The sequence below is a fragment of the Rutidosis leptorrhynchoides genome, chromosome 2 (assembly GCF_046630445.1).
Source record: "Rutidosis leptorrhynchoides isolate AG116_Rl617_1_P2 chromosome 2, CSIRO_AGI_Rlap_v1, whole genome shotgun sequence".
Taxonomy (NCBI): Eukaryota; Viridiplantae; Streptophyta; class Magnoliopsida; order Asterales; family Asteraceae; genus Rutidosis; species Rutidosis leptorrhynchoides.
This window is the reverse complement of record NC_092334.1, coordinates 297,546,953-297,561,096: the sequence shown is the minus strand read 5'-3', so window position 1 is coordinate 297,561,096 and position 14,144 is coordinate 297,546,953.

The following is a 14,144-nucleotide window of genomic DNA, read 5'->3' as shown; positions in this document are numbered from 1 at the left end:
ACTTGGAGTCATTCATGACATATTTCAAAAGACGTTGCATTCAAGTCTTGAGTTCATCAAGATTATTATTAAGTCAACTATAGTTAGATATATTATAAAATGGTATGCATGCTGTCAACTTTCGATGTAATGAAAGATTACCTTTTCAAAAACGAATGCAATGTTTGTAAAACGTCTCATATAGAGGTCAAGTACCTCGCGATGTAATCAACTGTTGGGAATCGTTTATAATCGATATGGACTTCATCCAGATAGATTAGGACGGGTCTCTACAGAAAATAGTATTTCGGACAGGTTCACCGGTAAGTGCTTCAGGTTGAACGCCAAGAGGTGAATTCGGTTGGTGGAAAGGATCGCATTCTTCTCGTCTCCATTGATTAAGTAGGCTAAGAACTCATCAGATGAATTAGGGATGGATGATTGGTTGATTCATTCTGGTGACACTGCTTTCGGAGCTTAGGTGAAACTCCATATCGAAAAAGCTGTCGAAATCCGAGGAATTCGAACTGGTTGAGGGATTCATCTCGTACGATCAGATGAAGGATTTTCGATAAGAAATAGATTATAGGATGTAGATTAGTACCCTGCAATACATAATTTACATATGAATATATAATACTAAAATCCCATAAGTTACGGAGGAACCTACGGAAGCTGTCAGGCAAAGGTAACAATAATAGATACTCTGAGATATGAATTTATCTATACACTGTCTATGCAATAGAGGTAGTAAGACGTGTCTAGACTTAGAATGATAAGCAGGTAATTTCCTAAGGATGCTAAGCAGATGATTTTCGACTAGAAACGATAAGCAAAACTTTTGACATACAGCTAAGGTCGAAGTCCAGACTCATTAATGTATCCTAACAACTACTAGTTAGACACACTAATGCAAGACATGGTTAACTAACACCACCGCTCTGATACCACATGAAGTGACCCGTCCTAATCTATAAGGACGAATACAATAACATATGATTACATCGCGAGGTACTTGACCTCATACATTATACAAACATTGCTTTCGTTTATAAAAGACAAACTTTCATTACATCGAAAGTTGATGGCATGCATACCATTTCATAATATATCCAACTATAATTGACTTAATAATAATCTTGATGAACTCAACGAATCGAATGCAACGTCTTTTAAAATATGTCATGAATGACTCCAAGTAATATCTCTAGAATGAGCAAAAGCACAGCGGAAGGTTTCGTTAATACCTGAGAATAAACATGCTTTCAAGTGTCAACCAAAAGGTTGGTGAGTTCATTAGTTTATCGTGAACATTCATTTCCATCATTTTAATAGACCACAAGATTTCATATATTGTCACGTGTAACTAGCGAATTAAAATTCATTCATATGGTGAACACCTGGTAACCGACCTTAACAGGATGCATATAGAATACCCCATCATTCCGGGACTCACATCGGACATGATAAATAGAAGTACTAAAGCAGTTCAAATTCTCTGACTGGGGCTCGTTAGTGCCCATAGATCTATCTTTAGGATTCGCATCAATTGGTGACAATTATCATAAACACCAATTCTTAGGCTACCAAGCTAAAAAGGGGCATATTCGGTTCGATAATCCAACCATAGAATGTAGTTTCGATCACTTGTGTCTATTTCGTAAATTATTTATAAAAGCAGCGCATGTATTCTCAGTCCCAAAAATATATATTTCAAAAGCATTTAAAAAGGGAGCAAATGAAACTCACAATACTGTATTTTGTAGTAAAAATACATATGACGAAACTGAACAATGCAGGGTTGGCCTCGGATTCACGAACCTATATCATTTGTATATATATTAAAACATATACTTATAATCGAATAAATTTATATATTATTATTAGTAATATAATTTTTATCTTATTACTTATGTGTTTCTTTATTTAATTTAATATATTCATTTTATGTTTATATTAATATAGTTAAGTTAACTAAATTTTTTATATGAAGATCTTTTGTTTGTGAAATTAACAGTTATGATAATACTAGTATTAGTAAAAAAAATATTGATATTATACATTAATAATAATAAAAGTGATAGTTTTAATAAAATGATAACTTTGAAGATTTTTAGTTATAATGATACTTCTAATAGAAAGATTTAACAGTGAGATTGATACTAATATTGGTGATAAATATAATAAATTATTTTATGATAGTAATAATAAAACTAATAATACATAGTGATAACAATAATAATAATACTAATTATTCTAATAATCATATTCTAATATTAGTTATAATAATGATGATTTTATTAATCATTTTTTTAAATAATGCTAATAATAGTAATGGTAATACTAATAATATTAATAGTGATAGTAATAATAATAATAATGATAATATTTATAATAATACTTATGTTACTAATAATAATAATAATGCTTATACTAGTAGTAAAATGATAACATTTATATTTTTAGGTGATAATAATATTATTAGTAATAACATTAATAATAATAAAAATCATATTTGTAATTATAATTTTAATATAATAATAAAATGAAATTTCTATCATGATACTTATATTTGTAATAATAATCTAATAATAATAATAATAATAATAACAATAATGATAATGATAATAATTATAATACTAATAACAGTAATAATAACAACAATCATAATAATAACAATAACAATTACGATCATAACAATATCACTTATAATAATAATAATAATAATAATAATAATAATAATAATAATAATAATAATAATAATAATAATAATAATAATAATAATAATAATCATAATCATAATCATAATCATAATAATAATAATAATAATAATAATAATAATAATAATAATAATAATAATAATAATAATAATAATAATAACAATAATAATAAAAATATTGGAAGTTCTACCTCAAAAGAAATCGATTTTTAAAAAAATGGCACTAGCCAGGCTCGAACCCGCGACCTCTCGAATACCCGTCAACACCCTAAACCATGTAACCATTTCCGTTTTTCCTTATTAACATCCCACCCATATTTATTTAGCCCGTTTCATTCTGCTTCCCTTTTCTTGTTCAAACTCAGAAAACAATTGACCAGAGGATCGACCAAAATCATTACATCTAATTCAATTTGGTTTACATTTTGGAATTGAAACATAAACGATAATGATGTATCTGGATTTGATTAAATAATAGAAAGAAAAGAAAATAAACTGCAGTAGAAGCTTTATTAACACGAAGAACATAACATTTGATTTTGAATTTATGAATGTTTTAGATAAAACTTATAACATGAAAAAGTCTCTAAATCACCCCTATAATCTTTCTGAACACTCAATTGAAACAGATACATCAAATTGACTTCGAATTTTTTTTCCATGAACAACCCGTTTGCCCTTTTTAAACTTAAACTTTGACCTTAAAATTCGTATTCGATATAACGAATTGATAGTTGAGCTTTTGCAGATAATTTTAATAAAGGATTCCTAACAGAACCACGTTATTACATTTTGAAAAACAAAACGAATTCGAGCTTTTTAAAAAATAGAACAATAACAGAGCTGCTATGATAGTTTCCTGTTTTAATTTTAATAAGGGTAACGAATTACAAATTGTGTATTGATATATTGATGGTGAGAAGTCGTCTGATTTACTAATCAAATAAAAAAAATGATCGATTGTTATATAGCAGTTAAGAGCCGACTGTGTTGAATTGGACAGAAAGAAAATTATAAATAAATAAAAAGAATAAATTTGATATTGAAAGCTAACAGAATTTGATTGATTGTGATAAAGGAAATCGGCCAGTTGGATTCTAGCAATCAAAAAAACGAATATTGAAGAGAAAGTAGATAAGACTCGATCGTGATGCCAATCTGAATCAGATTATATTTTATATTTAATTAATTAACATTAATAATTGATATTAATAATAATAATACATTAATAAAAAATACTAATAATAATAATAATATTTGAATTAATAATAATAATGTTAATAATACTAATCACAAAATAATACTACTAATAAGAAAAAATGATAAAAGTAATAATAATAATTTTAAATAAAAATGATAATTTTTAGTAATTATGTTAATAATGAGAATAATAACTAATAATAACATTAACAATTATGATAATAATAATAATCATTATTAACAATATTAATGGTAAATTGAATTATTTATATGATAATGTTAATAACGACTTTAATAATAATGGTAATTATAATTATAAAAGTAATAATATTAATAAAAATAATAATATTAATCAATATAACAAATAATGTTTAAATTACAACTAAATAATAATTTTTAATCATTCTTATAGTAATACTTATATTTAAGTATTTATTTCGATAATCATAAATCTTAAATTTATTAAAATTTTAATATTTAACATTTATTAATATCACTAATAATGATATTGATGAAAGTAGTAATAATATAGTTTGTCATTACTATCATATTTTTAACTTGCTGTTACATCATATATTATACAGATTTATTTACAAACAAGTCTTCGTGAATCGTCGGAATGGTCGAAGGTCAAATGTATACATGAACACAGTTCAAAGTTATTGAGATTCAATTTTTACAGACTTTGCTTATCGTGGCGGAAATATATAAAGATTAAGTTTAAATTTGGTCTGAAATTTCTGGGTCATCACACGCATCCACGGCGGTGGCTATCATTCGTTGAAGAGCTTGTTCAAGAGTCTCGGGAAGTGTATTGTGTTGACCTTGGTGAGCCATTATTCCTTGAAAACGCAAGAATATCGTTGATTAGTATTCTCAATAATACTAATCGTGATGTGGAATAAGGATAAAGAGAAAATTTTCCTTGACTCGCCTAAATTTTTTTATGTCATAATGTCGGAATGTTCATATGAGTCACCGTAATATAATTCCGGCAATTATATTACCCTAATTCATATGTGCATTCTACATTATTTCACAAAGTCAAGGTGGCGTGTCAATCAAATTAAACAACGTGAGATCAAGATGGAATAAGAGTTAGATATGAATGAAAGAGTTCGAGTATAAATGCACAAGTAATCAAGTAAGTCCTACTTCAAGTCTATATGCCGGTTGTAGTCTAGACTCACTAATGCACCCTATGACTCGGGGTTGACACCAATGAACTCTAAATCCCTACAACAAATGCTTTGATACCATCTGTAGCGACCCGACAAAATTGTCATTGACGGCGCCGTCTACTTAGGTCCCGTTACGTGGTCATAAGTCTTTAAAATAATGTTTGACCAAAAATATGTCGCATTCATTTCAAATGTAAAGATTGTTTCAAGTTTACAAGAATAGTTCAACCACAAGTTATGTTACAAGGTTATAAGTACAAATGAAACCTATACGACACAGTTTAAAATAAAGTTAAAAGACGCTCCATGTACGCATATATACTTGACATCTAATGCAAGTATCAAAATAATGAGCGGAAGCATGTATCACATATCGTTCAAAGACATGAGAAAAACATAGAAATCTGTCAACGAAAACGTTGTTGAAATCATAGGTTTAAGTAAGTAAGTGAGTAAGTAAAATGAACCATAAGATTTATAACATTTCAATAATAGTAAACGATTCCAAAAATTGTTATCACGAGCACCCAATTATCAAGGCTTAACTTTCCTTCCATAGAACTCCATCACAATAGTGTTAGAACATACACTGTTTCTCGAAAATATATTTCATCCGAAGTAACGGTAGCGAACCGTCCGAATGAGGGTTTGTCAAACCCATATGGCCATACAACATAAGGTCTCGCTTACACCCAGCAAGTGTAACTAATGATAATCGAATTGAGGATTTTGTTCTAACTCGTATGTAGAATGTTTGTTTTCATACTTGTGTTCACTTTGTAAAATGAAACATTTATGTTTTCTCATCCCAAATGTAAGTTTAAAAGAGTAAAAGTGGGACTATGATCTCACCTTGAGTGCACGAGTAATAAAGTAATTTACAAGTAAACGTGTGCAAGGACAATTGCTAGTCTTGACCTAAACAAGTAGGTTGTATCAATAACGGTAAACACGATGGGTCAAAGTTGTTCAAATAATCCTATGGCTCATTACGACTCGATTACGTATAGCATGTGAATCACGTTGCCAAGTTTCATGCATGATTCAAATATAAAAGCATGTTAGGATGATTGCATAAGTATTTGGTTAAGTTTAAACAAAAGTCAACTTTAGTCAAGTCAAAGTCAATGAAAAAGTCAACACGTTCGGATCGGGTCCCGAACTATTTGTTTTGAGGTTTTTAATCATATATGAGTATGTTGGCCAAGTTTCATGTCAATCGGAGGTGCGTAGCATAGTTAGAACTAAACGGAAAATTGAAAATTTGGGCAGCCCTCGGTAGTTCATCTGGACGGCATCCAAAATGGCTGGACGGTGTCCAGATGTGAAAGCCAGGACGGCATCCAAGATATGGGATGGCGTCCTAATGAACTACAGGTTGCTGAAGCTAAAATTTCACAAGTCTCGAACCAAAACTCAAACAAACACAAATTGTGAACTGAAAACACTTAAAACATGTATCTTATATCGTTGGAAATGTATTTTGACGAGGAATACAACTAATCACATATCATCAAACAATTACATCATTTAAATGACCAAATCCTCGTCGAATGATCGTTAAAAGTTCATCATTGAAGTTTAAAGTTCGTAAAACGCACTTTAGGATTCAGGAATCCAATTTACACATACAATATGCCGTTTCGAAGGTAATTAAACATACATTGCAACTAAACACTTACTAACAACATTAACAAGCATTCAATGCATCAAAAGTTCATTTTAAAGCTCATCAAACCCTAACCAAAATTATGAATTCAACCATTTTGTAAATGAAGCTTTTCTAAATCAACCTACACATCAAATTAAAGCTAATAATGCTAGTAACACATTTAATACATGAACTTTAACATTTAAACAACATTTAATCATACGAAATTCAAGATTAAGCACACTCATTTTTCATATTCAAGCTAGTTACTCAAAACAACAAATCGAGCAAACCAAACACATATTCATGTTAGACTTGAGCCATAGACACTAATTAACACTTTTATAAGTCAAAATTATCAAGAACATAAAATCTAGTGTTTTTAGAAAGTTACCCAAAATAGATGAAGTTGGTATGGAATTGAAGAGGAAGATGCAAGGATTCCAAATATGTAGTTTGTTTTAGTTGATGCTTGCTAGATTTAAAATGGATGATGATTTAGTGAAGTGGGTGTTTGAGAGTAAAATGGAAGTAGTATAGAAAGATGGGAGGTGATGAATGAAATGAATATTGGTGGTGGATGTAGACTAGTCCAACTAGTCACATCTTTCATCAAATGATGAAATTAGTCCCTCGAGTTCGGATGCGGGTGCATGAGTTAACCAAAGGAATTATTTTTAAATACACGAGAGTAAACGAGAGATGTTATAATCCAATAACGAAAATATTAAGAACGTTAACCAACAGACGATACGAATCTGGATACGAAAGATATCAACAAAAATAAAAAGACGGGCATTGAAATAATTTAACGGAAAAATGCGAGATGTTACAAACGGTATACGGCATGTTGAAGTTCCCAACTCCAGCCGGGGTAGCCACGATCGGACTCAGGAATTGGAACCAATCGAGTGTATGCAGATATTCAAAGGCACAAATGATATTATAATCCATGATAACGGTTACGTGTCCCCGAATCCTAAGCATCCGGACCAGCGGATCCTGATCGGCACTACCTTGAGCACCAACGCGAGGGACACACTCTGTAAACTCTGAAATTCGCTTGGGCGCCATCCGACATGACAGGCGTCCCACGAGAAATAGCTCAACACCGGATAAACGCAAACCTGAACATCACACTGGTTGTTCAGAAGAAAAGAGCAATGGCGCTAGAACGAAGTGAGTTCCTGGATAATGAAGTACAACGGCTGGTCGATGCCGGTATAATGAATAAAGTAAAATATCAAACATGGGTGGCCAATACCGTGATGGTAAAAAAGGCAGACGGATCTTGATGCATGTGTGTCGATTACAAAGACATCAACAAAGCATGCCCAAAAGACAATTACCCTCTGTCGGAAATTGACTGAAAAGTTAAAAAAAGATCAGGGCTATTGAGGAACCCCTACCGGCAGAACCAGGAATGAGAGCTACTCAAGCGGCTAGGGACGAGTTTGAAAAACGGTGTTTCGAGTCAAATGAGGTAGTGTACTTAATGTTAGCAACCATGTCTCCGAAGCTCAAAAAGAGCATTGAGAGCTTAGGATCGTATGAAATGCTTAACTAATTGAAGAACATGTTCCAACAACAAGCAAAGCAAGAACAGTTTGACACCGTGAAAGCTCTCGTATGTTGCAAAATGGCAACGGAAAGTAGCTTTAGTGTCCATGTACTACAAATGAAAGGGTACATAGACCGGCTGGAGCGCCTTGGTTTTCCCATAAGTTAGGAGCTTGCAACGGATTTTATCCTGAACTCGCTGACTAGTGCATATGAAGGGTTCATCATGAACTACAATATGATCAATATGGAGAAAACAATCATGGAGCTCCATTGCATGTTGAAAATCACTAAGACTAACATGGCCAAAGCTAAACCCGCAACTTTCGTCCTAGCTATTCTTGAAGGTGGGATCAAGAAGAAGAAAAGCGAAGCAAATGGCAAGGACAAGGGTAAGGGTAAGGGTAAAGTTGGCACGTCCAACTTCAAACCTAAACCTAAGGGCATTGCTAACTCTTCTACTTCAAAGATTCCACAAACCAAGTCTCCTGAAGAAGCAATATGCTTCCATTGTGGGGATAAAAAACATTGGAGGCGCAATTGTTCTAAGTACTTGAAGGAACTTAATAATCTACGGTCCAAGGGTGTCGCCATACCTTCAAGTTTGTTCAGGATTGAACTAAACAATACTTCTATTTCTAATTCCTGGGTATTGGACACGAGATGTGGTACTCACATTTGTACAAATGTGCAGGGACTCACAAGATGTAGGAATCTGAAGATCGGGGAGCTTAATCTAATCATGGGGAACAAGAACGTTGCCTCTGTTGATATGATTGGAGAATACAAGCTTTCTTTTGATTCGGGTCTATGTATTATTTTATCTAATCTTTGCTACAATGTCGAAATGGCAAGAAACATAATATCATTTGATGCTTTATCTAATGATGGCTTTGATTTTAGTTTTGATAATTGTGACAACCCGGAAATTTCCATCCAAATTTAAACTTTATCTTTATATTATTCCGATACGATAAGCAAAGTTTGTTAAGTTAAACCTCAAGAATTTTAAACTGTGTTCATACATTCATTATAACCTCGACCAAATTCCGATGATTCACGAACCGTTATATATAAATAGATATCTATATATATCTATATATATATATTATAACTTGAGAATATTAATAAATTATTAAACGTATAATACTTTACACGAACGTATTTGTTTCAAAATGTTTATCGATGGAATTAGAAGATAATATCAAATGATTGATTTATCAGATACATTGTGATATGATTACGGGTCCATGTTATGAGGTCCACTGTGACGACCCGGGAATTTCTGACTAAATTTAAACTTAATCTTTATATGATTTCGACACGATAAGCAAAGTCTGTTAAACTGAAAATCAAAAACTTTAAACTGTGCTCATGTATACATTTGATCTTTGACTAATCCCGACGATTCACGAACAATTGTTGTTAATAAATATATATATATATAAATGTAAATATATGTGTATGAATAATAGTATGAAATAATAAAATATGTAATACAACTTAAAGATATAGTTATTATACTAATTATATTATGACTACTTTCATTAATATTAAAATTTGTATTAGTAATTACTATTTCTCAATATATAATATATAGATGTGAAGTGTGTTAATTATAAATTGTTATAATATTATTATTACTAATATTAGTATTATCATTAATTAAATTAGTATTATTATTATAGTTATTATTCTTATTATAATTAAAATCCTTATAGATATTATTATTATAAAAATTATTATTATAAATATTATTTATTATTGACAATATTAAGAGTAGTAGTATTATTATAATTATATTTATTAATTATTAAGATTAATTATATCATATAGACTTATACGTATTATATACACAGAATATTATATACAGGTATATATACAAACAGATAAATACTAGTACGCAGATTTATAAATTAAGAATCAGTTTGGGTTCATATATACAGATTCATATATACAGGTTCATACGTATTATAAAAAGATAATTATGTAAATATTGTTAAATACAAAATACATACAATTATGACCGTATTCTATTTTCCATTGTTGTCAATATGTAGGTAATTTGTTCTTGTCTCATAAATCGTACCAATTAGGAATTTCATTAACAAGAACAAAACAAAATCGGTTAGCATCGATTATTCTTTTCTTTATTTTATGTCTAACAGAATAAATGTTGTCGAGCAAATCAAACAATAAGACAAGGATTAATTGAGTCAATTTAGTTGAAAATATATCTGTTAAACCTTATTTAATACACTAACAATGTAAATAGATTGAAAACAACATAAATCAAACTCAACAACTCCACTAGCTACGTCGATTTCTAACAACATAAACCGGCCCCATATTTGCAAAATGAGCCATCCATCTCTCTCAATTCCATATTCCTCTTATCTTAGAATTAATTTTTTTTGTTTCTTTCAAATAAATATCTGTAAATAGTTATATATCACAATCAATCTTTAATTATTTTCTCATGTCTTCCTTTTGCCCGTGAAGTAATGTTGACACACCTACCTAAACAACCTTTGAGTGCATTCTTTTTCTTCATACATCCATCACAACCTTACTATGAACACCACCAACACCTAGTAAATATTATGCTACTATCAACCGTTTCTGTTTCTACCACAAGCACACCTGCAACCCACCAAAACTCTCATTCCTGTTACTGCTAAAACCCTGCTTCGGCTGTTGCTTTATACGTGTCTCTGTTAACTGCTTCTGCTCACCAAAACAGACACCAACAAACTATACCTGTGCAGCTTCTTTTGTCGCTGTAAGCCACCATCAAAACCATCTTTCATTACTGCTTTGTTGCTATATACGATTGCTGCTACAACACTGAACTTGTTTCTATTTATGCTTCCTCCTGCTGCTGATATAATTTTGTTTACAAGCCGATTACCACCATCACTCAACCATCTTAGATTAATTAATATTGTTAATGCTTCTTTTCTCCTGTTTCGTTCCATGAAACCATCTTTAACCTTCCCCATTTAAAATTTGAAACCACCACCATATACACATCTGTTTTTCTGCTTCGATTGAACACAAATCCCCATGGTCCGAACCCATCCTTCAAATACAAGCCAAGGACCAAACCCGTCTTACTTATCTATCCTCCTTTGTTGTCACCAACAAATCAATTATTGGGTCAGGAAGAAAATTAACGCAAACATTCTAACACTTGCTACTAGACGCCTGCTTTATCCATTTAGTTTTCTGGTTCAACTAAACCAAACCCATCAGCACCACTATCACTCACTATCACAATAAACCATCAACCAAATCATCAACACCATAACTTTGCTACTTCTTTCTTCTTCGATCACTCTCACAACCGATTACCACCACCCTCTTTATTTTAAACCATCATCAAACATCACTAACATCTGTTACTGTTCTGTTTATATTTCTGACCGAACCAGTTTGCTACTACAGTGTTCCTGTTTTAATTAAAACCCAAAGAAACGATTGTTTACTACTGTAAACACTCAACTGCCACTAAACCCTTCAAAAACACCATTAATTACTGCTCGTATTCAATCCATTTAAAAGTACAGAAAATATATAAATGGATGAAGAAATTAAAAGAATAATTGATGAATCGATTACCTACTTGAATCGATTAATGGGGAATGATGGTTCATGATGATGATGACTGATGATGTCACTGAAAGATGATGATGAATCGATGAATTACTAAACAATATGATTTTTCGCTTGATTGATTACTGATTAATGAATCGAAGAACACTTGAATCTTGAAACTTTTCTCTCCTGCTTCTTGTTCTGCTATTTCGATCTGTTTGAGCCGACAAACAGAAACACATACGGGAGTACAAATGGACCTGGTAACCCGATTTGCGTTTTAGACCTTTGTTGGTTGTTCTGAGATCCAATCTGATGTTGGGCCGAAATCAAATTTCTAATCGGGCCGAAATTTAGTTAAAAGAAATTTTGTATCAGATAAATCAGAAAAATGGAATTGCTTGAATGGTTTACGAGTGTTATCGGGAGGTTGCGGGTTCAAACCCGGGCTTGGGCATTTTTTTTAGACTACTCCTTTGAGGTTGTTACCTAGCAATTCATTTATTATTATTATTATTATTATTATTATTATTATTATTATTATTATTATTATTATTATTATTATTATTATTATTATTATTGTTATTATTATTGTTATTATCGTTAACATTAAAATTAACATTTTAATTGAAATTATAACTATCATTATTATTATCATTATTACTATCATTACTATTATTTTCATTAACATGATTTTTCTATATAATTTCATTTACATTATTTTTATTATCACTATTATTATCATTAGTATTATTATTATTATTACAATATTATTATTTTTACTACAAACATAATAATACTATTATATAAATATTACATATAACAAATTACTAATTTTTGATATAATACCAACTACAAATATATATATATATATATATATATATATATATATATATATATATATATATTGTAATATAACTATATATGTGAATACGGATTATTTACAAAATAATTATATATAAAATATAACTGAAGATATAAATATATATATATATATATATATATATATATATATATATATATATATATATATATATATATATATATATATATATATATATATATTTATGTAACTGCAACACTTAATATATAAATATTAAGTGGGAGGAATTATGTGATTATATGTGTTAATATATATACTTGATATAGGTTCGTGAATCTGAGGCCAACCCTTTTTTTGTTCAATGACGTCATATGTATTTTTACTACAAAATACAGTATGGTGAGTTTCCTTAATCCCTTTTTAAATGCTTTCACAATATATATTTTTGGGACTGAGAATACATGCGCTGTTTTTATAACTGTTTTACGAAATAGACACAAGTAATTGAAACTACATTATATTGTTGAATGATCGAAATCGAATATGCCCCTTTTTATTAAGTTTGGTAATCTAAGAATTAGGGAACAGACACCGTAATTGACGCGAACTCTAAAGATAGATCTATCGGGCCCAACAAGCCTCATCCAAAGTACCGGATGCTTTAGTACTTCGAAATTTATATCATGTCCGAAGGAGGATCCCGGAATGATGGGGATATTCTTACATGTTTTGTGAATATCGGTTACCAGGTGTTCAATCCATATGAATGATATTTTGTCTCTATGTATGGGACGTATGTTTATGAGAAATGAAAATCTTGTGGTCGATTAAAATTATGGAAATGATTATTTATGTTAAACTAATGAACTCGCCAACCTTTTGGTTGACACTTTAAAGCATGTTTATTCTCAGGTATGAAAGAAATCTTCCGTTGTGCATTTGCTCACTTTAAAGATATTACTTAGAGTCATTCATGACATATTTCAAAAGACGTTGCATTCGAGTCGTCGAGTTCATCAAGATTATTATTAAGATAATTATAATTAAATATATTATGAAATGATATGCATATCGTCAATTTTTGATGTAAGGAAGTTTGTCTTTTCAAAATGAATGCAATGTTTGTAAAATGTATCATATAGAGGTCAAGTACCTCGCGATGTAACCAACTATTGTGAATCGTTGTAATCGATGTGGACTTTGTCCGGATGGATTAGGACGGGTCCTTTCAGTTGGTATCAGAGCGGAGGTCTTAGCGAACCATGTCTGCATTAGTGTGTCTAACTGATAAGTCGTTAGGATGCATTACTGAGTCTGGACTTCGACCGTGTCTGTATGTCAAAAGTTTTGCTTATCAAAAATTACCTGTTTATCACTCTTAGAGAATCACTTGCTTATCATTCTTAGTCTAGACATGTTTTACTGCATTGACTG